Below are 25,835 nucleotides of genomic sequence, written 5' to 3'. Positions count from 1 at the left end.
GCTGGTTGCAATGTGCACTCTTCACCACTAGATGCCACTGAGTCCTACAAACTGTTCCTTTAATGCAAGAGCAACATGTTAATCAATAAAACTAACTGCAACAAGTGTTAACAATTCATTTTATTTGCTAATTTTATTATTCCTGCACTGAGAACAAGAGTAATCATCTGCCAACCATGTAAGATAACTTAACTTGGTCCCGGTGGTTTCCGCTGTTTTAAGAGTTTGTGCAAATGACTATTAATAACCAGAAACGAGACACAATAAGGCAGGTTGACCAGAAAGCATTTTAGGTCAGTCCTAAAAAGTGATTGAAGGGGGATGAAGGATTTCAGGGTTCCTCATCTAATGGCCATTGAGAAACAGGGGTCAGTGCAGAAGACAGTCAGCTCCTTGTATCTCTTGGCTCACTCCAGTGAAGGCATGGATCCTGACCAGGCTCTGTCTGTCAGCCAGCTCGTCCTTCCCAGTCAGCCAGACTCAGCCTGTTTCCTGCCAAACAGTATCAGATGCTCCTCCTGGATGGCCGGTGGCAAAAAGCAGCCGAGCCATTTCTCTGGGTCTGGGCAGAGGAGGTTTCATGCTACATCTCGTCTTCTCATGGTTCAGGGAGCAGGGGCAGTCGTTCCCAAAGTGGGCTCCGGTGTGTTTCATTAGTTCTTGTGGAGGTCCAAATAGGCCTAAATATCTCTTTACATTTTGTTTCACACGATATTATTTCAATTAATGAAAAAACAGCCCTTGCTTTTGACAGTCAGGTGAGCACTTCAAAAGAAGTGAAGAAGTTAGTAAGTGGCGTGGCAGTCAGCAGTGGGTGATGCAACTGAAAGATGCTGCGGTGACAGCAGCAGATGGTAGCCGCAGGGATGGTGAAGTGTGCAAATGATTTCAAGTTTGCTTATTTGATTTCCTGTCAGATGGGAGAAATCTGAACAAGGAGCCAGTCACATTTCCCATTCATTCAAGAAATGCTGCCGGTGCACTTGCCACCAGATAAACCACAATTCCTCTGTTAGAGATGCATTGAGACCAGACAACAACAATACACAGCATTAGGAAGCTTTCAGGTGTAATCTATTGGGTGAAACAACAGTTATTCTGCAGCGTTAGCTGAGTAGATAAAGCAGCTGCAGTACTCTTAGCAGTGCAGCAGTTATAGCTTCACAACAACAGTTGCTGCCTTATTAGCAGCATGCAAAATAATAGGGTTATATGGATTAATGATATAAATAATCTTGATAACAGATTGCTGTATGAATTTAATGTACAATTCAAAGTGTCACAGCAATGTACTGAGCATTTTGACTCATTAAACTAATTAATTTTTATTTTACAAGATAGATTTTAACAGTTTCAGAACTTCAGCTTTGTGGCAATCAAGTTTGAACTGTTAAGTTGTGGCCACTGATCATTTATTTTTCTAAAAATCTCAAATCTGTGTCTAAAACATATAGTCTGCCTCACATATTCTCCCACGACTACTGCCAGCATGTGCATGTAATTGTTATCAGCTGCGACTATAATGACAATCAGCCTTTGTCCAAAATTGTTACTGTCTCCACTAATGAGATGGCCCTAAAACCAACAGATAACCAAGCCAACTAACTGCTACCAGACAAGTGATGAATAATCTCTCTGGCAATGCAGTCTACTCCCTTACTGCTATAGCTGTTACAATTAGTGACACTGTAAAGTAGCTTGTGCTGTAAATCCTACAGTAAGAAAGAAGTTGCTGTGTGTCAGGATTTGAACTGCACCAGAGTTTTAGTGTAGTGCTGTTGCCACTTTTGGGACAGGGTTGCTTATCCTTCCTGTTGCATTTCGTTTTAAATTAGTGTTACACATGCTTACAAACTGTTGCAAAGGCAACTGCACTATCTTTTGTTTATGTGAGCATTGTGCTGTCTAGATTTAGTTGAGATTAGTGGGGACACTTATGTGACAGCTAATGCCAAATGGTCACCTCCCTTTGAATGTTTCCTGGGCATGACTGATGGGAAGACAAGATTAAGGTATACACAGAGGACTGCAGGGCCATCTGAAATGAGATGGAGCAAAGAAAGGGACTGCTCTGTTTGTTCATTTGATACCATCCAATTTATCCTCATACAACCATTGATTTCTTACTAAAAGTTATGCACATACAATGGTTTGTATGGTACTTTATAAATTAGCAGCACTAGTGGTTAGGTTAAATTTTGGAACAGAATCATGGCTATGTACAATCCATGTAAGATTTAGAAAAGACACATTGGCCCTCATTTATGAAATGAACAGACAACAGAAATAAGGCATACGGTTATTTCTACACAAAGTTCCGAATCTATCAACGTGGAGCTACAATCAAATCTAACATCAGTACTGTACTCGTGTCCAGGTTTGAGTCATCATGGACACAAGATGGAGAATAGTTATTAGATGCCTGTCAGAATATGTTCTGAGTATTTGCAGCCACATATTGATCACTTAAAAATGTATAGCCTATGAGAAATATTAGATTTTCGACCACAGGGAGAATAGCAGTAGTGCCCGGCTCTAATTTTTTTGAAATCTGACAAGCCAATGCAGGTCTAATCATTTATCATCAAAACATTATTAAAAAGAAATAATTAAACGCCGCCACAGTACCATTAGTTAAATGCTATTGGCATCAGCAATTACATTTTTACCATTGTCCTGCTCAGACACAAGTGGTGTGTCTGTGTCTCTCCCTATGAGTACTATAAAATATCAGTATTATATAATATATAGGATAATGTCATCAACATAGATAGATAGATACATAGATACATAGATAGATAGATGCTAGAGGTTGGTACATATCATGGATGTATAAATTAAATATTCCAACTTCAGCTGGAATTCAACTGTCCACTGCAACGCTGCTGATCTTCAGCAGTGATTTATTTCCAGACTGCATTTTGCAGACTTCCTTTGATGCCACTTTTTAAGCTGCAAAATAGGTCCACCTCACGAAATTGGATCTGGGACGTCAGCGATTCCATTTCTAGCTCAGAGAAGTTTCTCTTCTTGGCTGTATTTTACTTGTTCATGTTGTAAACTCTCAGGGCGAGGCCTCTAAACCAAGAATATATCAGGGCGTGATTTGTAAATGACAGTTGTTTTCAGTGGCCACATTTATCAACGCCCTATCATTCCCACACTGTGATTGGCGAGATAAGAACGTTTCATAAATCATGCACAAACCCTATCGTAAGATGATTTCTTTACTGCGCTGGTTTGTACTTTTGTTTGATAGATGAAGACCAGTGTAACAGACAAGTCCTCCAAATTAAACAACAATATCCTGTGTTGATCCATGCCCTCCAAAACAGCATGTACTACGTGTCAGCATTTTCTGTCTGATGCCACAATCGGCGGAACAATATACGCCGCAGTGATTAAGGTTTGGTTAGGTTTAGGCAAAAACCAAACTTGTTTAGAGTTAGGGAAAAACCATGGTTTGGGGTTAAAATAAGTAGTTGGTTAAGGTTTAAAAAACACTGTGGTTTGGGTTACAGTTACTCCTTTGTTAAGGTAAAGGGATGTTCATCATGATAACAATAATCATGTCATTTTGTTGACCAACCTATCCACCCCAACCTCTTCCCTCTGTGGATTTTGTGACTCCACAATAACATCACACAACTTCCTCCTTTGCTCCAGATGAGAAAGAGTCATAAGTACTACAGCCACCAGCCTTTTATACAACAATCATTTCCTGAATACAAAGACACCTCATGAAAAAATCACCGGCTTCAGACTGCATGTAGCCTTCTTTGTGAATGAAAAACCTTTGCACTCAGTTACCAGTTCAATGTGACATGTTGTCTATATACATATAGCCAGGTCAGGAATGAAACCAGGTGAGTAAAAGTCAAGTACATTGGAATACTGTGTTCAAAGAACTAATCAGTGAAGATGGACCTAATACGAGGCTGAATAATTGAATGGGTCAGATTAGATATTATTTGTTTAACAAGTGGACAAGTACAATTGTGATGTTGTGTTATTGGTGTAAAACAGGTTAAATCAATATCGTTAGCATTTCGTAATACATACTCAAAACCAGTGAAATGACAACTTAGCAAGCTGCTGGTGCTGTTTGGAAATTCACTAAAGTAAGGGAAAAAATTCAAATCATGGGTGGGGTTCCTACAGCAAACAGATGCTGACTAATCTGACTCATAGGATGCAGACTGTGTATGTCTTTCATTGACCACCTGTTTCAGACCAAACTTTCAGCCTGGTTTTAGACCAAAGATTCACAATGGGACAAAACCATTTTAGAACATTGCAGGAGAAAGTTGCAGCGGTGCGAACTGGCCCGTCTCAGCTTGACTTAAGCTGACTGATGTTGTCGCCAGTTGCCAGTGGTTGGTTTTAAAATGGAAGGCACCTGTTTTAACAGCCAATCAGCTTGTAGCAAAGTCAGCTGGTCAAATCAGTTACAAACTGTCAGCTGGTCAAAATGGAGTTTGGATGTAGGAAAGAGAGGATCAGCTCATCAATTGAGAACAGCTGAATCTGTATGACACAAGCCTTAAATCTGACTAAAATAAAAAAAAGCACTGATTGATTAATCAGCGCTGTTTCTTTAAATTATTGTGGCTTATGTTTTCACTGTTTCATCACAAGTAGAAACTCACCTGTAGCAACTGTCTCACTATCACTGCCCTGATTCAATTTGACATCCAGACACAAAGAAAGCTCATAAAGACAGAGGTTAGAATAGAAGTACACAGAGTCGTTGCTATGGGGGCTGTCTCGTCTAGTCGCATTGGTGTAAACTGGTAGGTATCACAACATCCCAAACTGCCCAATGCAAGTCGTTTTAAGTTTCAACTTGTCTTGTCTCAAATCTTTGGTCTGAACCGGTTTTGCAAGGGCAATGTCGCTGTATGGGCTCGGCAACACCTGAGATGATTGTGATTGGTTTAAAGAAATACAAAAAACCCAGAGCATTTTTTTAATTCCTTAGTGAAGAATTTTGAGGAGCTCAGCCAGACCTTTCTCCAGCACTAGCACAGTGCTAAACAAAGTGTGGTAATAGCTCTGGTTATGCTAGACTAGTTGTTGACAGAGTATTTTGGTTAGCCATTCAGCAAAGCCCAAGTACAACACATGACCTAGGGAGGCCTGTGACATTTTTGGAAGAAAACAGGACCTTTGAGAGACATGAATTCAAAATCTGATCTTTATTTTAAATACATCCTGTTAGATATGTTTAAGTACTGCATAAATGTTAAAATGAGAATAGTTATTTTACTTGCACACGAGTTTTAACTGGCATGGTATCGAAACACAAGCACTTTTCACAGGCACACTCAAGCCAACCACCCGCCACTGTCTGTCACTGTTTACACACTGCACAGAGGAGAGTATAAAGAGCTCTTTCTCCACACTCACTCTGGTCCTCTGTCTCGCACGAGCAAGAAAAAGTTCCCCTCACTTCACTAACATTATTTTTGGCTACCACAGTATTTCATGTATTTCATGAGGATAAATACACTTCATAATCTTGTATCAATTAGTAAGTTTAGTCATCATGGGACTGAATTACTTTTATTAGACGCCTCACCAGATTTGGGGTAATTTGAGGTAATCTGTGGAAAGCCAGTGCTTCATTTGTTTGAAGGCTCCTACAGTATGCCATGGGGTTTGGTGTTTTGGGATATATTTTTGCCATTGAAATGACCATTTGTTGTCATACACAGCGCCCTGACAGTGACAACCATGTATTTTCAGTGTGGTTTACCATGTAGCACACCAAAATTAACATGTGGCTAAATGCTGCCTCCATTTTGAGACGGCACAGACAGGCCCAAGATATACAGTTATATGGAGGTGGTGTCGGTGTAGGTTCTTGTCGTTCATTGTATTTAAATAAACATACAGAAATATGACATGAGCAGACCTATGCATCAGCTGCAGACTTTGAGCAGAGTAGAAGGATCTAACTCGCTTGCAAAGTCACACTGTCATTCTTAAACACAGCCACTTCCATTTGCACATCACGTCATACAACAGTTATTTATTGTACTGCAATTTGTGAATATAGAACATGTACTGGTTTCCAACTAGTGGGTCGCGGTCCAAAAGTGGGTCACAGGTCCATTCTGAATGGACCTCAAGTGACTCAGAAACATGAAGTTTGTAAAAAGCACGCTTTATTTTTAAGTACAGTGACTTTTGGGCACAAAGCTTTTACTTTGAAGTGCTGTTTCCTGCTGTAAAGTGAGTGACTAACGGATAGGTACTTAACAAAGACAGCTAACTAGCTTGACTACATGGCCAAACACAAGTACGACACTAGATGTCTCATACTGTGCGGACCTTGAATTAAGAGCCCTGTCTCACTCTGAAGTCGTCAAAATCTGGCACTTGGGCAGTGACCGTCAGAAACCAACCAAAAAAGGCGTCTTTTGACGTCGGCATGATATTTGGCCGGTCGTTGTTCTAGTTTAACAGCACCAGGCGGCGTCAGGGAGAAACACGGTGGGACAAGGATGAAAGTTAAGGCGGCAAAAGTCAGAGTGGGGCGGGTGGGCGTGGTGGTGGATGGGTCTAACAAACACCAACTTTCACCCAGTGTTTGCATCCTGTAAGATCCTAAAGCCAAACCCTGTTCTTTTTTCCTGAAACCTACATGTGTGTTTGTTACCTAAACCTTACTGCGTGCTGTTGTTGACTTAACCCAATCATGTGTGTTTGTTGCTGAAGAAAATAAAACGTCAATTTGGATGTTAGGCATGTGCTCATATGGCGGTTACTGCTGATATCTGGATAGCAGCCTCGCAAAAGTGTAGCGCCAACCCCTGAATACCCCTCCTGGTTAACACTGTTAGCTCTATCAATATCGTTGCCATTATTAGCACTGTTCACACCGTTAGCATTGTTACCTGCCAGCTGCCGGCTCAGCCACCTCCAAGTTGAGAGCCGTGTGCCAACAGTCTCTGAATCATAAATTTGCTTTGAAAATCTTATAGAGCTCCTTAATCATCTGAACAGGTGCAGATTTTTGACAGAGTCATCCCTCAAATGTATAAATCAGTATATCATTTATTATGTTTGTGATTTATCTGTATAACTGTGATGGCTGTTCTATCTGAGCACGTTTCTGTTGTTTACACTGATCAAATCCCCACAGGTCTGTCTAAACCACACGGAGGAAAAAAAAAAAAAAAAACCTTTATCATGAACTGAAGTCAGCCTAGCCTGGGCTACAGGTGTTTGTAATGGGAAGCAGCCTGATTCTACAGTACATCAGAGAAAGGAAGCAGCAATCTTGCAGCCAGACATGCAACAAGCCCTTTATATGTCTCCGAAAATCAGGAATGTCATTTTGTCTGAGCACACTGTAGCTGAGAGGCATTTAAAGTGATGGCTTTAGCTGATAAAAGTATAATTTCAGGGGCTGCTGTGCTGTTCCTATGTGAGACGACTTGATAATGACTGTTTATTTATGCTGTATGAGGCACCGTATGCCACATGTTGGAATAATAATAGCTGGCAGCCAGATCTAAGGTGAGCTTGTCTTAGAAAACAGGAGGAAAAGTCTATCTAAATTTTTGGTTGTGCATTTAATACTTTTTTGCCCCTTTTTACCTCGTTTACTCCTCTCCACTTTGTGCTCATAAACCTCACAGTAAAAAAAAATTTACATGGCAATTTTCAGCCATACCATAAAAAAATTTGTGAAGCTGATAGGGCTTTTGAAAGTTCACAAAGTTACCGTGAAGCACAGCACAATAACTCTATATGATGGCTTCATTGGCAGTTTGACTGCTACACCAATTTCCATCCCTTAATAGAACAATTTATCACCTACAGCACAGCTCCGCTCTCAGCCAATCAGAGAGCGCTAAAGGTAAAGCTGTATGTTCGCACCACCTGGTCGGGGCGGATCTCCAGTGAGCCCTCGGGAGGAAAATGTAGAGTCAGGAGAGTTGCATGACCTTGGTATGTGAGGCTGGTGTGAGGCTGCAGCTGTGAAAAAAAAAGCAGCAGGTATATTCTGCAGCAAATATACTCTACACCCTCTGTTGCACCATCCTAATTACAGTTGGTAAGGTGAAAGTTAGAGGTCTATGCTATGAAACTGATTTGGTAAAGTTGGGCACAGAGGAGAAGTTTGGTAAAGCTCCTGGCGAAATGAGCTGAGGTGGCCAGATGGTGGGCTGTCGACTGCTACTGAGGTGAAGAAAGTCGGGAATCTCTCTGGCTGAATGGGAAGATAGAGGGGCCACTGTGAAGTGAGGGTGGGTGGCCTCAAATAGCACTAGGTCTTTGTGTGCGTGTGTGTGTGTGCGCGCATGTGTATTGGTAGTGTAGCACATTGGTAAAGCAAGAAGCCTCTTGATGGGTAAGTGACAGAGCCATCTATCATGACTCCTGTACAGGCAGTTTTACAGTTAAAGCAAAAACTGGGCTTAAGCATTTCACATTTGACAAGAAACAGCAGTGAACTCTGTTAATCTGTAGGTAACAGAGCAAGACTTTGATATCAGAGGCATTCTGGTTTCTGTTTGTAGTCTATTTGTAGTCCGAGTAGCATTGACCAATCAAGTTTGAGCTGCAGGTAAACAGTACATGTAAAGAGGCGGAGCACATTGGCCAAAATGCAATCTCAGAACCCACTGAGTATGGTTTGACAATGATTTAGCTTTATATTATCCTTCATTCATTAATTTTCCATAGCCACCTATCCTTTTGGGGGTCAAGGAGGGGCTGGAGCCTATCCCAACTGACATGGGGCGAGAGGCAGGGTACACCCTGGACAGGCTGCCAGACTATCACAGGGCTGACACATAGAGTCGGACAACCATTCGCGCTCACATTCACACCTACGGACAATTTAGAGTCAGTTATGTCTGAAGTACCGGGAGAAAAGCCACGCTGACAGGGGGAGAGCATGCAAACTCGGCACAGAAGGGCTCCCCCACCCCAGGGTTTTCATATATAAAGTGTTCCTCTCACTTGAAACCTCTAAACTTCACACTGGAGTAACCACCCTATTACACTAAACGCAAGGCCAGGTGACAAATACAGCATGTAACCTGTAAAGTGTCATATTTTTACACACTGAATCCTGCTATAATGCAGTTATAAGACACCCATAATGTGCCTCAGCTACACACGTGTTACCAATATAGAGCAGAGGTTTGCTCTTTTTAGCCGGCACTGACTAAAATCTTCTTTCTCACATTTCCTGGTTTGCTCTGTGGGCAGTGGAAGTCGAGCCCGATTCACAGAGCTCCTTTTCATATGTCCCTGTGTCTCCCTCCCACCCTGTAACTGAGTTGTTGAGAACTGCCCCGTAACAGCATGCAGTGTGCACCCACAGGGGCGGCACTGAAATGCTGTGGCCTCTAAATGGAAGCCAATAGGGCAGGGTTCACAGGCTGGCTGAGTGATGCATTGTAGGTGGTAAACTGTATGTCACTATTCATATTACAAAATGACAGGGTGTGTGTGCTACTGTAGGCATTTGATGTGGTGGAGTTTGGATGAATGTTTGATGCAAGTCTGTCTGTCATTGTAACGGAGCATATGACTAGTATCAAGGGGTTTTTATAATCTCATTACAGTCCTTGTTTCTGTGCCCTGACACGACCGTTCCAGTCATTTTTGCTGTTTCACTCCATATACTTTATCCTATATGCTGATCTATGGTACTGAGTCAGTGTCACCACTCAGTTTCCCATGGCTCTAAAGCTGCTCCATAACTTTTTTGACAGATTTTGTCCGAACTAAAAAGAGCACAGAAGCACTAGTTTAAACAACTGTATTTTTAAACGTAGCCGAACATATAATGCTGGGTTGCACTCAGATGCTTCTATTTGCAAAAGTGTGGACATGCAAAGTAGAGCCATTATGTCCCTGTATAACAGCATGCTTGCCCAGTATATATTTTATACACACACATATATATAACTTGCATTTTTTGGTATTGCAATAACCAAAAAAATGCACAGTGTTAGAAAACTGAGAAGAATAAGGTAGCAGTATGTACTGAACTAAAGACACGACTACACACTGCAAGTAGTTATCACTTGTATAAGATAGTAGATGCATTAAAGGGGCGCTATGCCAAATCCAGTGCATATGAGTCGTCTGGACACAGTTCTCAACGTGAGGGTTGCTGAGCCGACAGCTGGCAGCTAACAGGGCTAATTCTGCTAATTCTGCTGACAGAGCTAAACAGTGTTAACTGAGGGGAACTGGAGGGTAGACGCTATCCTTCTGCGACAACGCTGTCCTGATATCAGCAGTAACCACCATATAAGCGCACTGCAAAGTGGCAACAATGAGCTAGCCGGTGGGATACACACATACACTAACATGCACAGGAGGCTGGAAGAGAAAGAGGTACTGGGCTTCATTTTCTGCTCAGGACACCATTACCCCACTATATCTGTACATAGCAAATAGAGATTTGCTGCTATATTAATGCTCTAAATGTCACATACAGAACCATATACTCTCAACCTTGATGGCCCTATCATTTGTTAAGGGCTAAGATGTGCCACAAAACGTGCTCAAAGGCAGAACCTAAAATAAAAGAATGACTTACTTTGAGTTACTCTATTTGTTTTTAAAGAAAAAGAAATGTAATATTCAATTACAAAGGTTGTTGTTTCGCAGCTGACTCCAGAGTCTGGGATGTCCCAGAAACATGTGAACGCACCAAACATCTCCATGCAGTGATGAGAGATTTTTGACAAGAAGTAAAAGTGACGGAGTGTTCACTGTGATGCATCACCTACTGTATGTCAGACGGGTCACATGTTTCAGCAAGTTGGTGCTCCTACCACGCAGTCATGACTTGCAACCAGTGGCAGCCTGGAAGAGAGGAAAAATCATAGGTTCAGCTATATTGTTTTTAACATCTACAACATACTTTGGAAAAAAGGTTAGTAGTGTAAAGTGTTCTGGCTGCAGAAAAGCTTTCACAAATGAACAGTAAAGGATTTTCCTATACTGCATGAAGGCATGGACAGTGTGGAGGAATCACTTGTTAAACAGACAACTGTATGAGAGCAATTCAAAGTGATTTCCACATCTACCTTGTTAACTGTAAAACCAAAACAGTTTACTCACATAACCAACTCTTGCTACTGTCCCTCTCTACATGCTGTATTCCTACATCATGTTTTGACAGTATGATCTGTGTTTAAGAGTTTATCATATTCAAGGAAACTGTTGATCTGAGACATGCCCATCCATAACTCACACCAGAAAAGTCAACATATGCACAGGATACATGGAACATACTGTGTCTGTCCCTTTCCTGAGTAAGAGCATTTTAGCACAATGTATGTATGTATCAGAAATGTAAAACCTGTCATATGTATATGCAAACCACTAAGACTAAAAGTCTACAGTAATACAAGTCGCTCTGTGAGCCTGTAGCCTACTTAAGCACAGTAGTGCTTTGGGCTAAATGCTAACGTCAGCATGCACTGTACATGTTTGCCATCTTACCTTAGCGTGTTAGCATGCTAATATTTGCTACTATCACTAAACTTAAAGTACAAGTGAGGCTGATGGGAATGTCATTAATTTTGCAGGTATTTGGTCATAAGCTGTGCTGTGTTGTTAGCACTAGATGAGAAGTTCAGGGACCACCAAAGTTAGTACTTGTAAAGTTCATCCTGAGTTAGACACGAATGTTTGTGCCTAATTTTATGGAAATCCCTGTGATAGTTGTTGATATTTCACTCAAAACTCCAAATGTCAAGCTCATGTTGCTGATAGAAGAAAAGTTAGGCAATCACCAGTATCGTTAGGATTAAACTACAGAACGCTATGGATATCTGTACCAAATATTATGGTATTCCATCCAACAGTTTTTGAGATATTTTAGTTTAAACCAAAGTGGCTAAAAATTCTGATTTACTTCAGCTGTCAACAATATATGTAGATGATAATCCGCTCAATTTAATGAGACTTTCAATTATCGTCTCAGCTTTGAGCACCTTGGCTCACAAACCAAAAGATAATGTGATTTAAATCCCTGACTGTGTAATCAGCACAGTTTTTGGACAGCAAATTCATTAACTCGCTGTCAGGGGACTGATTGAAAAAGCGTACTGTGAGCAGCTGCCCCGTTTGACCTTTGACCACTAAGGGGGTTTAGTGAAGAGGTCACAACATAGCTCATAATGAGTCATGTAGCGCTCACCTCCAGCTACATCTGCCTGTTCTGTACTGCTTGTACCTTCTTTTACTCCGTCAGGCTCAAGCAAGTTATCCAACACAGCCCCCCAAGGCGAGCTTCCAGTACAGACCCTTGGTGTTCAGGTATGCTGCGGAAAAGCATGTTAGAAGAATGGAGAGGAAGGAGGAGTTCAGTGCAAACATTTGGTGATTAGACAAAATATTTCAGCAGCATTTTGCAGTACTTTACCCATTATTAGCAGACAAAATTAAGCTAGTTTGTTTCCTCATAACACATTAGCTTTGGTATGTGTTGCTGGTACATGGAAAACAAAACTGACTTGAAGCAGCTTTAATATATTGTAAGGTGTAAGGAAATAAATCTGATTTTACAGTATATTTTGCTACTTTTTTAGCATAACGACTGAATCAAATGACTCCCTGAAACACAATGCTAGTAGCTAGCTACTCACCACCAAAATAGACAGCGCTTTGTAATTTTTTTTGTTATTATTATCACAACTCTTTTAGCTAGTATGGTTTATTTATCTATGTGTGGACATATTTGTCCAACTGAAGCAACCCACTGTGATAAATGTGTAAAATAAGCTAGCCATTACAGTACACAACCAAACACTAGCCATGAAAGCTAGCTTTGCTAACTACAGTAAGCTGTTAGCGGTTAGCTAATTTTACACTAGCAAGTTTAGCCAAACACAGAACATTACATATTATTGCATTGCTGTAAAATGATCATTTGAAAACAGAGGCAGCTAACAAAAGAACTTACTCAGTATTTAACTTTTCTCTGGTACTGTGGTTTCTTCTGGTTTATCTTTGAAGTAATGTCACACACACAGCTGCACTCCATTGCTGCTTAATTGTGTTTTGATCCTTGCAGGTGATTGGCCAGCTGGCCTGACTTTCAGTACTGCTGGGTTAAATATAAAATGATTGAATCAGCCAACAACCAGTAATTCATTCTGTCTTGAATGTTTGCACACTATTCTGACAGTGTTCAATCATCACAAAAGCATAATAATTTGGCAAGTTAAAGGAACAGTTCACCCCTAAATCAAAACTCCATATTTAACCTTTTACCTATAGTGCTATTTATCAGTCTGAGTTGTTTAGTTGTAAGTTGCAGAGTGTTGGAGATATCGGTTATAGAGACGTCTGCCTTCTACTGAATATAATGGAACTAGATGGCACTCGGTTTGTGGTGCTCAAAGCGCCAAAAAATACATTAGCAAAACTCGAGAGCAATTTTCAGAAATCATGACCTGGTTACCCAAGATAACAGTCTCAGTTAAAGGGCCAGTGTGTAAAATGGGTTGAAAACAGTGACATCAGTGGTCAAATTCTAGATTGCAGGGCTCACTCGCTCACCTGTCCCGTCGGGTAAATGACGGTGGCCTCGTAGGGACAAAAAGCCTTGAGCACGAGTTTTTCAGGAGTAGGTCTATCTAGCGACGAGGTGAATGTTTATTTAGAAATCTAAACCATGTTACGATATTGTAATGAATCCCTCACGAGCAGGAGACCAGAGGAGCGTTTGGGAAAAAGGACAGTTTATTTGAGCACTCCAAAAACTCCGGTAACACTCCAGAGGGTAAAAGACTCCGTCCCAAACTCTGACTCTTCTAGCGTAATAGACACACTTCATACACACATACTCGTTTACCATACCAAGTGGGAACCCCCTCCCCTTTCTGCTCCACCAATCTCCAGCCCGCATACTGACTGACAGCGTAGCCTGTAAACAGAGCTCAGCTGTTTATTTAGCCTAGCAATATCTCCGGACTATAGTAGCTGCAATGGACGACTTTGAACGCGATTTTGAAGAGTTTCTTGTAGCGGACACAGACCCAGAGCCATACCTGTTTGAGCCGGAGCATACAGATGAGGAACTCCATGTGTTTGATGCTGAGCGGGCGAGAAGAGAGGCTGAATGCACAGAATGGGATTCGGTGCTACTGCTACCATCGTTGGGGAGATATATCATCAGGAGGAAAAGCGCCGCAGAGAGTGCATCACAAGGAGTGAAGTTGCGTCTTCTTTTCCTCGCAGATGACGGTTCGGGTTCATTCTCTCCTGTTGCGTGGTAAGTGTGGTCCATTCGCAAACTTTATAACTAAAAAAACTTTTCACTACTCTCTATCGACGAACTACTAACACTCTCTGCTGTTTCCTCCTCCTTCTTCCTTCCTTCCGCTGTCTTCGTTGGTTCATTTATACACGCGAAACGCGTTCTCTGGCTGGCTGGATTGTCCGCTCGGTCTGCCGTACATACATGGCGGCGCAAGATGGCGACCTCTCTAAAGCAAGGCCCTTGCTATATATATATATATAAAAGCATAATTATAAGGCTACGAAAACCAAACAAATTTTATTTTATAGTGATTATACACTTATATAAACATATTAATGGGTAGAATATTCAGATTCAGATTCAGATTGACAATAAACCATGCCAAATATTACACACTGGCCCTTTAAGAGACGGTCTTAACAGTGAGTAGTTTTATGTACCAAACTACACCCACCAGCAGTAACGCCATGCAGAAGCAAGCACGCATCTACTAGCCTACTAGCTCACCTAGCAGGCGCTGTTTGTGTGTACAAAAAGGTCAGTTAATCTTAATCTTCCTATTATAAATTTTTGATCCATTTAGGTTTTACATTTATAAAGCTTTCATTGAGTCGAGGAAAATGATTCAAAAATCCATGATGTTATCTCAATGTAAAGTCTGTATGCCGAGCAGGAACTCGCAGGTAGGGCTAGCAGAAGAAACACTACTGCTCATATTCAGTGGGACGTAGAATTAAACCCAGAAGCTAGAAAGTTTTTAGGCATAAATGCCATCATGGGGTCTAGTATCTAGTTTTTATTATACATCTGCAGTTAAAGCTCAGCCCAGGAGGACGCCATTAATGTTTACATCTCACGCTGTCACAAGCACTAGCCTCTCGTCTGTGACTAGATGCACGCTTCCTTTTGCACAGTGATACAGTTGGCAGGTGTAGTTCAGTAGAAAGGAAATAGTTCCTACATGAAACTGCTCACAACAAGGTCTGTGGATTATCTTTAGTAACTAGATCATGATTTCTGTTAAGAGATATTGCTGTTGAGTTTTTCAGTGATGTACAAAAAGTACAGTATTTTTCTTCTATAAGTAGTGGGTTTTTTTGTTAACTTTTTGTACCTAAGTTAAGTACAGTAATTAGTTATGCCACTAGCCACCTTACAGTATCATCAATGACTAACAAGCTCACAAATGTTATTAAATTAATAACACATATTAGTGGCTGAATGGTTTCACCACTCTGGCTTTTAAGACACCGTGCCACCCCCGGGAGACAGGCCTTCTATAATTAAGGAATTGCAGCCAGCCGTGAGAGGTGGTGGAGACTAGCAGTCGAGACATGGCAAGTAGTGGGAATCTTAATGTCAGATTCTTACATCCTCCCCACATTAAAATGATAGGACTGTGCTTAAATGGCCCTTTGACTTTTACCTCGGTGCACAACGGATCTCTCCATATTACTTTAACACTTTGTGGAGTGTGTGTCACTATTAGCTGCAGGTGGCTGCAGTAAAAAGGCATATGAAAAGAAGAGCTAAGGTCTGAGACTATTTGAGGCTTAACATTTTGGCTAAAATCCTAGAGCGAGAAATGATGGCATTAAAAGGAGAGATGATCATTGGAGCACCACTGACAGTGAAATCTACACACAATGTGTATTAGCAGTGGTTCTGTGCAGGGCTGCGGCTGGAATCACTTAGAGTTGTGAATGGTCTCCGTATGTGCAGGCTTTTGTTACCAATGCCAATGCACTCTCTGCGGGTATATTATGTGGTCTGCTCAGATGATGTCAAAACGATGTGGCCTTTTTCTTTAACTTTATTTTATTACAGAGACCTTTCTTGTATGATAGAGGAAAAACATGAAAGCAATCAGTTTCCCAAAGAGATCCAATTGCAGAAATGATTTGAAGGGATGGGAATTGTTGTGTAAAGCCATAATTTTGGCTGTTTTTAGGTGTCGACAGCTTTAAAGTGAGGGGAGGTATTTTGTGGTTTTGTCAGAATGCACTGGAAATAAAATAAGATAATTGTTGTCTTACATGGAAATTTCTCACCCAGGGCCCAACAGCTGCAGCTTCATCACCAATTACCAGAACTGTTACATGCATACAGCGACTGCTGTCAAGCCTTCTTTTGGTGAAAGCAACTTCAAACGATCTACGATGTTCCCCAGAAAACATAATTTCTCCTAAAGAAGTAGTGGAAGACTCCTGCTGTGTTCCAGCTGTGTGCCTCCAGTCGCCATGTGGTCCAGTCGAGCTCAGGGAAGTGCCTGTGCATTAGGGAGATAATTAACTGTTTGGAGAGGGCAGTCTAGTTGAACCGGTGGATTGGGGTGACGTGGAGAGACGAAACATCAAACAGGATGGCAGAGTAGAACACAGGGTACGAGACTCTTTAGAAAAATTGTGATTATGGGATCTTTGAGCTGAAATAGAACAGCTGTGTCCCAGCATATATTTTGGTTTCTGTGAAGAAAGTAGAGATCTTATTTGCTAAATTTAAAAGTTAAATGATGAAGGATGCGTACTGGCCTCTTTTTTCACTGACAGGAGGCAAAAATACGCTGGGTACCAGCTGACTGTATAACCACGGAACATGCAATCATGTGTTGTGTAGGCTACCTATGTCTTTTCCGAGAATGGTTATAAAATTAAATTAATTGTCAGTCAGTCTGCCAGTCTGTCCACCACTTTCATCCAGGCAAGAATATTTCAGCTACGATTTATCGTCTCCTGCATAATCCTAATGACTAATGGTGATCCTCTGTCTTTTTATCTAGCACCATCAGTGGGTCAAAGTCTTTATGTAATCTGTGAAATATTTCAACATATACATAATTGACTGTCACAAAAATTGGTACTGACATTCATGGTTCCCAGTAGATGAATTCTACTGACTTTGATCCCTTGACTTTAATTTAGCGGTGCTCTGAGGTTGACGTTTGTGGTTTTATCTCTCTTATGTAATCTGATCAAAGTCCAGGAGTGCCGCTCAGCCCCTATTTTTCCCACTGGCTACTCATGATACTGCAGCAAAAGATTCCCCAGCAGCCAAGCAAGCATTTCCTCATCGACCACCATTATAAAAGAGATGTCTATGGAACTGACAGGGCACCTCGAACTGCAAACAAGGCAAATTATGATTCCTTCCATTGTGAATTTTCAATCATTGGAGGTTTTATATTTATAAAACTTACCTCAAGCCATGAAAATTAAACGTCTACAGGCTGGGCGGGAACTTGTGGGTGGGGCCAACAAGAGAAACAACACTCCACTATTCAGTGGTCCACATACCTTGGAAGTAAACCCAGGAACTAGAAACATGTTTGGCATATGTCATTGGACTAAATAGGCGCCAGTTTGGGGTCAAGTATCCAGATCTACTAATGCATCCATGATTGCAATAAACTCACATTTCTATTTCCCTAATGATGCCAATGATAATGGATCTTGCAAGTGGTATATTTGGCCACTTGGTGGCAGTGATTAATATGATGAATTTGTTAGAAAAAGTTGCGCATTTACACTAGGGCCCCAGGAACAGGCTTTGAAGCCAACTTTACACAGTGGCCAAAAGTGGAATTACAATGACAGCATCACAACCCCCACAAAATGACTCTTGTCACTGTCAGGATTTGATCTATTTCGTCTGATAATATTTGGAAAGTTTAGAGGAGCCACACAATTAAATCATTTTATTCCCTTTCAAGTTAGCAAAGGGGCTTAGCTTAGTGGATAGAGCAGGCGCCCCATATACAAGGCTGTTGCCGCAGCGGCCCGGGCTCGACTCCAGCCTGCTGCATGTCACTCCCCCTCTCTCTCTCCCCCTTCACACTTGACTGTCCTGTCGATTAAAGGCAAAAATCCCCTTAAAATATATTAAAAAAATTTTTTTTAAAAAGTTAGCAAAGGGGCTAAACCGGAAGTCAACCACTTGGCCATCAAAAGTTAGCTACTCGGCCGCGCCTGGCTGTGCTAGGGTGTCGTAAGTCTCTACCGCGCTTTCTCTATGGACCCCACAATGCTTAAGATCCGGGTAATTTCATACCACAAAAACAGGGCTTTTTTGGCTTTTTGCGCCACTGTACAACTTTCATGAACACATCCAGCAGTCATAGAGCAACATCAGCATTTCATCAGTCATTTTTGTATCCGCCAGGTGAATGTAAGCCTATAATTCATTCTCTTTTAGCTCTGTTTTTGGTCTCTACCACCCCCTGAAAGAAATATGTGGCTCTCTAGCAGTTAATGCTCCACTATGTTCACCCGCTAGTCACTAACTGTGCCTGTCTGCTGTTTGGTGCTGAGCAAGTAGTGCACGGTAGAGTTTTTTTGTGGACAACAGCACTTAACACACTAGTCTCAGATGGTGGACATGGTGGACATTGATGTTATATCAGCTCAACATCAGCACTGTAAGCATTTTAGCATGCTGACATTAGCATTTAGCTCAGGAAAAAAATAGGCTTGGCTACGGCCTCACAGAGCAGGCTGTAAATATACATGACAGACTTATTTCTCTTCTCATTTACTACTATACAGCTGAGTAAATCACAGTGACAATAAAACCATGGTGGTCTCCTCAAACCTCAGATGACACTGAGAATATGTCAGGCTAATGGTGTCAAAGCAAGCTCTTTAGAGCACATGTGATTCAAGTTGCGTGTGGCATTCAAAATGTGGGATAATAATTCGCTGAGTTGTAGTTTGTGCTGTTTTTGATAATTGAAATCATCTTTCTCATTGAACAGTTTGTTTTTATTTCATGTGTGGGATTGCAAATGAAATGAAATGGATAAACTGCAGAGCCTCTTCACTGCAATGATCTCTGAGTGGCACTCCTTCAAACGTCTTCATGCATTTGGTGTGAGTTTACTTTTGGACCCGGACTCTCGCTAATATCGCTCATCCTGTAACTTTGACCCTGAGCCATTACTCTGCAAATCCTCAGATGGTATCTCTCTGTGGTCACTGGTTTTCAGTGTTCAGGGTCTGCAGGCAACATTCCTCACATTCTGCCTTAACCCTGGACTCCTGACCTCCCTTCACCCTCTGCAGTCTCCTTCCAGAGTGGGTGACACCGCGTTTGATCCCCTCACACGTCTTACCTTTTTCCACCAAGCCTTCTGCGACGTGGCAGCAAGACAGCAGATATGTAAACATGTGAGAGCAAGTTGCATTAACTGAGGGCCCTCGTCATTAATCATGCAGAGCAGTGTGCACTGGACAGACGTAAATTATCTTTGTTCAAAGTCTGTTTACACGGATCCTAAAATGGAGGAATTTGGTGTTCAGTTTCACCTGTAGAATTACAGAAGATTGCAGTTTCACAGTCAGTTTCAGACAGTGACTAGAAACCGGATAGATTTGAGTGCAGAATGAAGCTTGTCTGCTGTGAGTGTAGCTGCCATTTGCATAATTTTGGGATGTCTGATGTCAGGTCAACATAATTCCAAAAGCTGTTTTAATATAAGCCTACTACATCATGTTGTTGTGTATATTTTGTGCATGTTTGGATTGATGCTGAACCCACATATCATGTAGACCTAACGGACTGAACTTGGCCATTTCTTCTTCATCACCATCCATCAAATGCTCGCCGGGAAGAGCTGATTAAACAGAGACTACCCAAAATTCATGTTATTTCTGTCTTTGCCTGGGCTCAGCCTGAGACACACGATGTGCCATGATTATCAACCTCTGTGCTGTCCAGAATATGCAGCTTTAGGTGTCCACACCACACCTCCATTTTCTAAGCATTGTTTAAGTTTAAGGGCAAAACAGGAATTATCTTTGTTCCTTCCAAGGAGCAGTGTTGGGAAGGTTATGTCTGAAATGTAAAAGGTACAAATTACAAGTTATAATGTTAAAAATAATAAGCAATGGACTGCACTTGGATTGTGCTTTTCTGGTCTTCTGACTACTCTAACAACTATTGCATAATCATGACAATGATATTATCTGCTAACATGGCACATCTGTGGGCCACATGAGTCTTCAATACTCAGATGGCTTCATACCGTACATCTGTCAACAGGATGGCTGTGTCATCCAATCTGACATTAATGCAATATATTTATACAAGCCTTTAATCGTCTTATGTAAACAGCATGTCGTGTCTGTTGTGGCTGGTTGAAATGTAAGTCACATGCCGTCAACTTAGGGCATTGACAGTTGTGATTCAGTTTGCATGTTGGACATTTTTACCTTGACTTTGAGGACAAGGTTGTCTTGTTGTAATCAGAGTTAATTTAGTAGAAGCAGACAATGGCACTACCAGTGTCTCGTTGTTACATATAAGTTTAATGGTATTAGCATTTGGTATGCTGCTGTTAATTGGCTCGCCTATAGCTTGTCCAGGTTAATGGGGTTAATTGGGGGACAACTAAGCAAGATCATTTAAACACCATATTGACAATATGCTATGAATATGTTTTAAGGAATAGAAGGGATGGAAGTTCTAGGGATGGCAGCGCCAGTCTGTTGGTCCATCACTTTGTTCAAGATTGAAATATCTCAATGACCATTCGATGGATTGTAATGAAAAGACATGTTATGAATCCTTATAACTTTTGTGATCCCTTGATTTCCTCTAGCGTTGACATGTATTGTTTGGAATTTAATATCTTGACAACTCTTGAACAGATTGCTGTGGAATTTACTACAGATATTTAAGTACCTGATGGATAAATTCTAATGACTGACACCATGACCTTTTATCTAGCACCATCATCAGGTCAAAATTTGCATTTGTCCAAAACTTTGGCTTATGACCAACTACCTGCATAATTAATTACTTTCCCATCAGCCTCAGGTGTACATTCTCCCTTTACTCCACTATTTGCATGTTACTATTTCCAAATCCCCTTCCCTACAGGAAACAACATCAACTTCCAAGTTAACAACTGACACACTGAAAATGACAAGTTCTAATACAGATCTGGATCATGCAATAAGGCATGTCAACTTTGTTCTTGCAGTGAATTGTTGTTAAGATCTACAACAAATAAAACAACTTGTGACTGCACTCGGAAAAGCTCAGATTCTGTCTCAAAGGAATCTCATGACTGATGTTTATCCGTTTTTTGACACTTTGCCATCTTTTAACTCTGGCAGCAGCATGCTTCGGTGACAGTGAGTTAACGACTGATCTGTTCCACTTCACACCAGCTTCTGTGATATTGTTGTAATGATGTTCTGAGCCACATACTAGCAAAATCATCTGTGGTCCTCAAGCGCTTAGACTTCACCTCTAGGGCACTGAATATCAAAATATGCTCGCCTCCCCAGTTGCAAGTGTTCCACCAAAACAAGTTCACCCCCAACACTATTTCACAAGAGCACCATCACTGTATCCTGGGCTTAGTGTCGCCATGATGACTGTGATTGTTTTAAAGTAACAAAAACAAGGCAGAGCATTTTTCCCCCTATAGCAGTGAGATAATGATGATAATGATGAGGTGATTCCAAACCTTTCTGTAGCGCTGACACAGCGCTGTGGAGATAGGTCTGACTGTGCGAGATGAGACTACTTGAAGACTCATGATGCAACTGTCAGGCTTCCATTGATGTGTAGGTGTGGCTTTGTGCTGGGTCTGGAAGGTAGTCTATTAGAGATTGTGACCTTTAAACACAATAATAAAAGCAAGTCAAAGTAGTAAGTGACAGTGAAAGTAAAAATTCAAATAAGAATCAGTCTTGTTCATCTTTCAGGAGGGTCTCAGACTTTGTGGAGGTCCCTGCTTACTTTGAGCACACATATAAACAGCCCAGTCAAACAATTAGCTTGGATTGTATGCTTCTGTAATCATGAATGCCTGGACTGAAGGATCACTGGCTCTGAGGGGAGGTAACTGAGGACTGGAAACCAGTCACTATGTTCTGGCATTCCTCACCAATCTGAGAAATGGGCTTTGTCAAACACACACACATGCGCAGTGTTAAACAGACTGACAGGAAGAGGAATTTGGGGCATTTTGGGAGTTGTGCTAATTTCTATTCTTGCCAAGGATCAGATGAGAGGATTGACACCTTCCTCACATCTGTGCATTCAATGTAAATCTGGAGCCAACAGCTGGTTAGCTTAGCTTAGCATCAAGACTGGACACACTAACTAAATTGTCTCACCAGCACCTCTACAGCTTACTGTTATATATTAGCCATCAAAAGAACAAAAACCAAAGTGTTAGCACAACAGTTTTAGCTACATGGGGGTTATATGAGGGGCTTTTTTGGCTGGGTTTCAGAGGCAGCCATTAAGAAAACACAACTTTCTTCAGATGCTAAAACTAAAAGATTCCAGTAGGCCCGGACCTGTTTTCTTGTGAAATAAACCAAGTCTTGAACGTGACATATTTCCAGAGGCACAATGGAGTCATGATATGCTCAGGATCTAAGCTTTCAATGCAGTTTCCATACAGGCTGCTGGAAATACACACTATCCCACCACAGAGGCCCCTGCTGCCCCATTCATTGCCCCGACCATGAAAGAGTCCATTTAAAGTCTCAGAGGCTGGACATGACCTGAGTTTACTGTCTAGGGTGTATTAGCCTTCCCTCTGTGCCCAGTCAGGGAATACGCAGGCCATATGGACTTGATGAGGACTGTAGGACCCTGTTGAAGGAGATCCTCTAAACCTCTAGAAGACATATTTTCCTTAAACATCCAGAATTATTTAGTTTGTATTATTTAAGAGTTTATTTTGATTTGTTCGTACCATATCAGTTCAAATGCTGCAAACTTAAGAAAAAGACTTTTTGACAGTGTGTTTTAAAATTAGTTAATCCCTCAAACTCACAAACAGAACTGGATGTATGTAGCTGCCTTTTTTTAATCTGAGGCTGGAACCTAACTGGAAAGTATTTCTGTGGACAAACTTAGGGACGAGATGACACATTGGAGAGACATGAGTAAAACTGAGTGTTGATCTTATTTCTTAAACAAACCATTTTGAACAACCAGGTGGGAAACTGTGTCTGGAAGCTCACCATCAGTATGAAAGTGGTGTTTCTTTAACGCATTCCTGAGCAAGATGAATTCAGAACAAATTTAGAGCGCTGGGATTTTTTTCCTTTATTTTTCTTTCCATTTATTCCACTTTCTGTTGACCTAACTACCTTTATTGACCTGGGAGGTGAAATGTTTGTGTAAAGAAGTTGTTTAATGTGGAAGGTGTAACACAAGCAGGGCTCATATTATCTATCCATGTCCCACCTCTGGCCCAGCTTCCCCAGCCAACCAGCGGGAGACACGTGGTGACATGGAATGATCCTCGTCTACGAGTAATACTTTTCACATAATTGATGTTACGGATGTTACTTAGGTGAGCATTTCATGAACATTTAAAGCTGCTCTAATCTAATTTTATTAACACTTGGTCAAAGAGTATGTGTAATAAAGGTGGTGCCACTCTTAGGGACAAAGCCACAGAGTATTATCACCTGATTCTGCAGTTTCTCACAGCCCTAAAGAGGTGGTTTTGGTTTTACAGCCTGCAGCTTTAATCTACTGTTTTGGTTCACTCTTGCTGCCATCATTAGCTTCATTTTCAGCAGCAGCAGGTAACTGTTTCTCAGCAAAGAAAAGAGCTCAAAGTTAGAGCCAGATATTTTCATCAGGAGGCGGTGGAGACCAAAACAGAGCTAGAATCTTATTAACCTGGTGAACAGAAACATGACTCCAGATAATTCCTTATGTTGCTCATTGTATCTGTGCATAAACAGGCCACTTTATCAACCTTATAGGGTGATGATGTTAATGTTGTGATTATAATTTGCTGCATTGCCACCAAGTGGCCAAAAAAAGAATAACAACAGGTTTAGAGCTGATTCAAACGAAGCATGGATGTATAAAATGTATAAAAACTGATTTTCTAGGTTCTTATGAAGGCTTGCACACCCCTGCGGAACATTCATGTGGGGGAGGAAATATTTGGATCGACCTCGCTTTCAGCAAATTTCCAATTCCAATTCCAACCGATGTCATATCTCCAAGTCATAACTAGCTTGCTGCTAAAGTCTTACCAGTTAGGTTTCTTAACACCCAATATTGTACGAAAAACACCCCAGACAACCAGATAAAGGACAATATATGGCTTAAGATCACACAACAGCTTGCTAATGTTATATGTCGGTCACACAGTGGGACCAGCCACAACAGCTAGCATTAGCATCAGATTTGCTCCTATTAGTTTATGCACTGTGTAGTAACAATATCCCTTTACATTCTTGATCTGGATCACTTTTCTTGTGTGGAGTGGACACAGGCATTAGCTAGGAAGAAACTTGTTTTTAAGAAAATAGAAAAGGTCACACAGATGGTTCCAATAATGTAAATGTTGTACATAAATATAGTATATCTGTGCACCCAGGGCAACAAAGATGCAAAGCTTGTGTTTCTTTGGAAGTGCAGTGTGCCAAAGATTGACAAAATGAAAAGAAACTGATCTCACATTCTCACAGGTTGCCTTCCAAATAAAGCACGTTGTTTTACATTGTGCACTAACATTTCTCCGATAAACTGAAGTCCGTTTTTTTTTTTTATGAAATATCAAGAAGCTGCTGAGCTCAAGTAAAAGCCCACTGACTGGAGTATGACTATGAACATAATGTCTTGCTGACAGAATCATTACCTCAGCTTGCCGACAGAGGCAGTAACAGACTTTCATCTATCACTCTGCACTATTCTACTCCTGTACTCCACAGTCCAACCCCTTTCCCTTCAACTCTTCCATTAGACTGATATGTAGGCTGTCACTGTCAGCCTCCTCTGGCATGGCAGACATTGTGTTTGTCGTGAAAGTGTTAAAATTTTAAGATTTTATTGGTACAATATATCAGCTTCAAACCACCAAATATTGCTCTCAGCCCATATAATAGGAACAGAGTCAGACCCAGCTTATTTCCCCCCTCTCTCTCCTGTTAACACATTCCCCAACAGCATCTCTCTCTCTTTTCCTCTCCCTCAGTCTGATGCGTTACGTCGGAGGGAGGAAGGAGGATCGAGTGTCTACCGTTCCTCCCATCACCTGTGAAATTTCAGAGCCAGGCCACGGTGAAAGGGGGTATTGTGTCCCCCTGATGAGGAATGCCCTTGCGTCGCTCCTCAAAGAAAAGGTCTCATTTGGCCAGGAATTTGGAGGCATCTCGAGAAGTGTAGGGGAGATTTTCTTGGGGGGTGGGGATGGGAAGCTGAGGGCCTTCATAAGCCTGGACAGGAGAAGTTCTTCAACTGGGACTGATACTGGCAGATAACAGAAACCACAGTGTTAGGAGTGATGCATCTTCCACTTTTTGATCCCTTATAATCTCCATGTATTATCAATGAACAATTGGACTATTTTCATGTAGAAGAAAGGCCAGTTAAAGAAGATATTTTTCAGTTAGCCTAAAACTTATCACAGAATACAGTATGATAAGATATTGTGGTTGAAGAGGGAAACCAGCACACAGTAGCTGGACAGATTAGATCCATTACTGCTGCTGCAGCTGTTATTTCATATGGCGAGGCTGACACCTGCTGGTGAAAATTATCAACTAACATCATGTGTAGGGCTGTTAACTGGAATACATTACATAGTGCT

This window comes from Epinephelus moara, chromosome 11 (genome assembly GCF_006386435.1).
Source record: "Epinephelus moara isolate mb chromosome 11, YSFRI_EMoa_1.0, whole genome shotgun sequence".
NCBI classification, from domain to species: Eukaryota; Metazoa; Chordata; class Actinopteri; order Perciformes; family Serranidae; genus Epinephelus; species Epinephelus moara.
Note: the sequence above shows the minus strand (reverse complement) of the source record.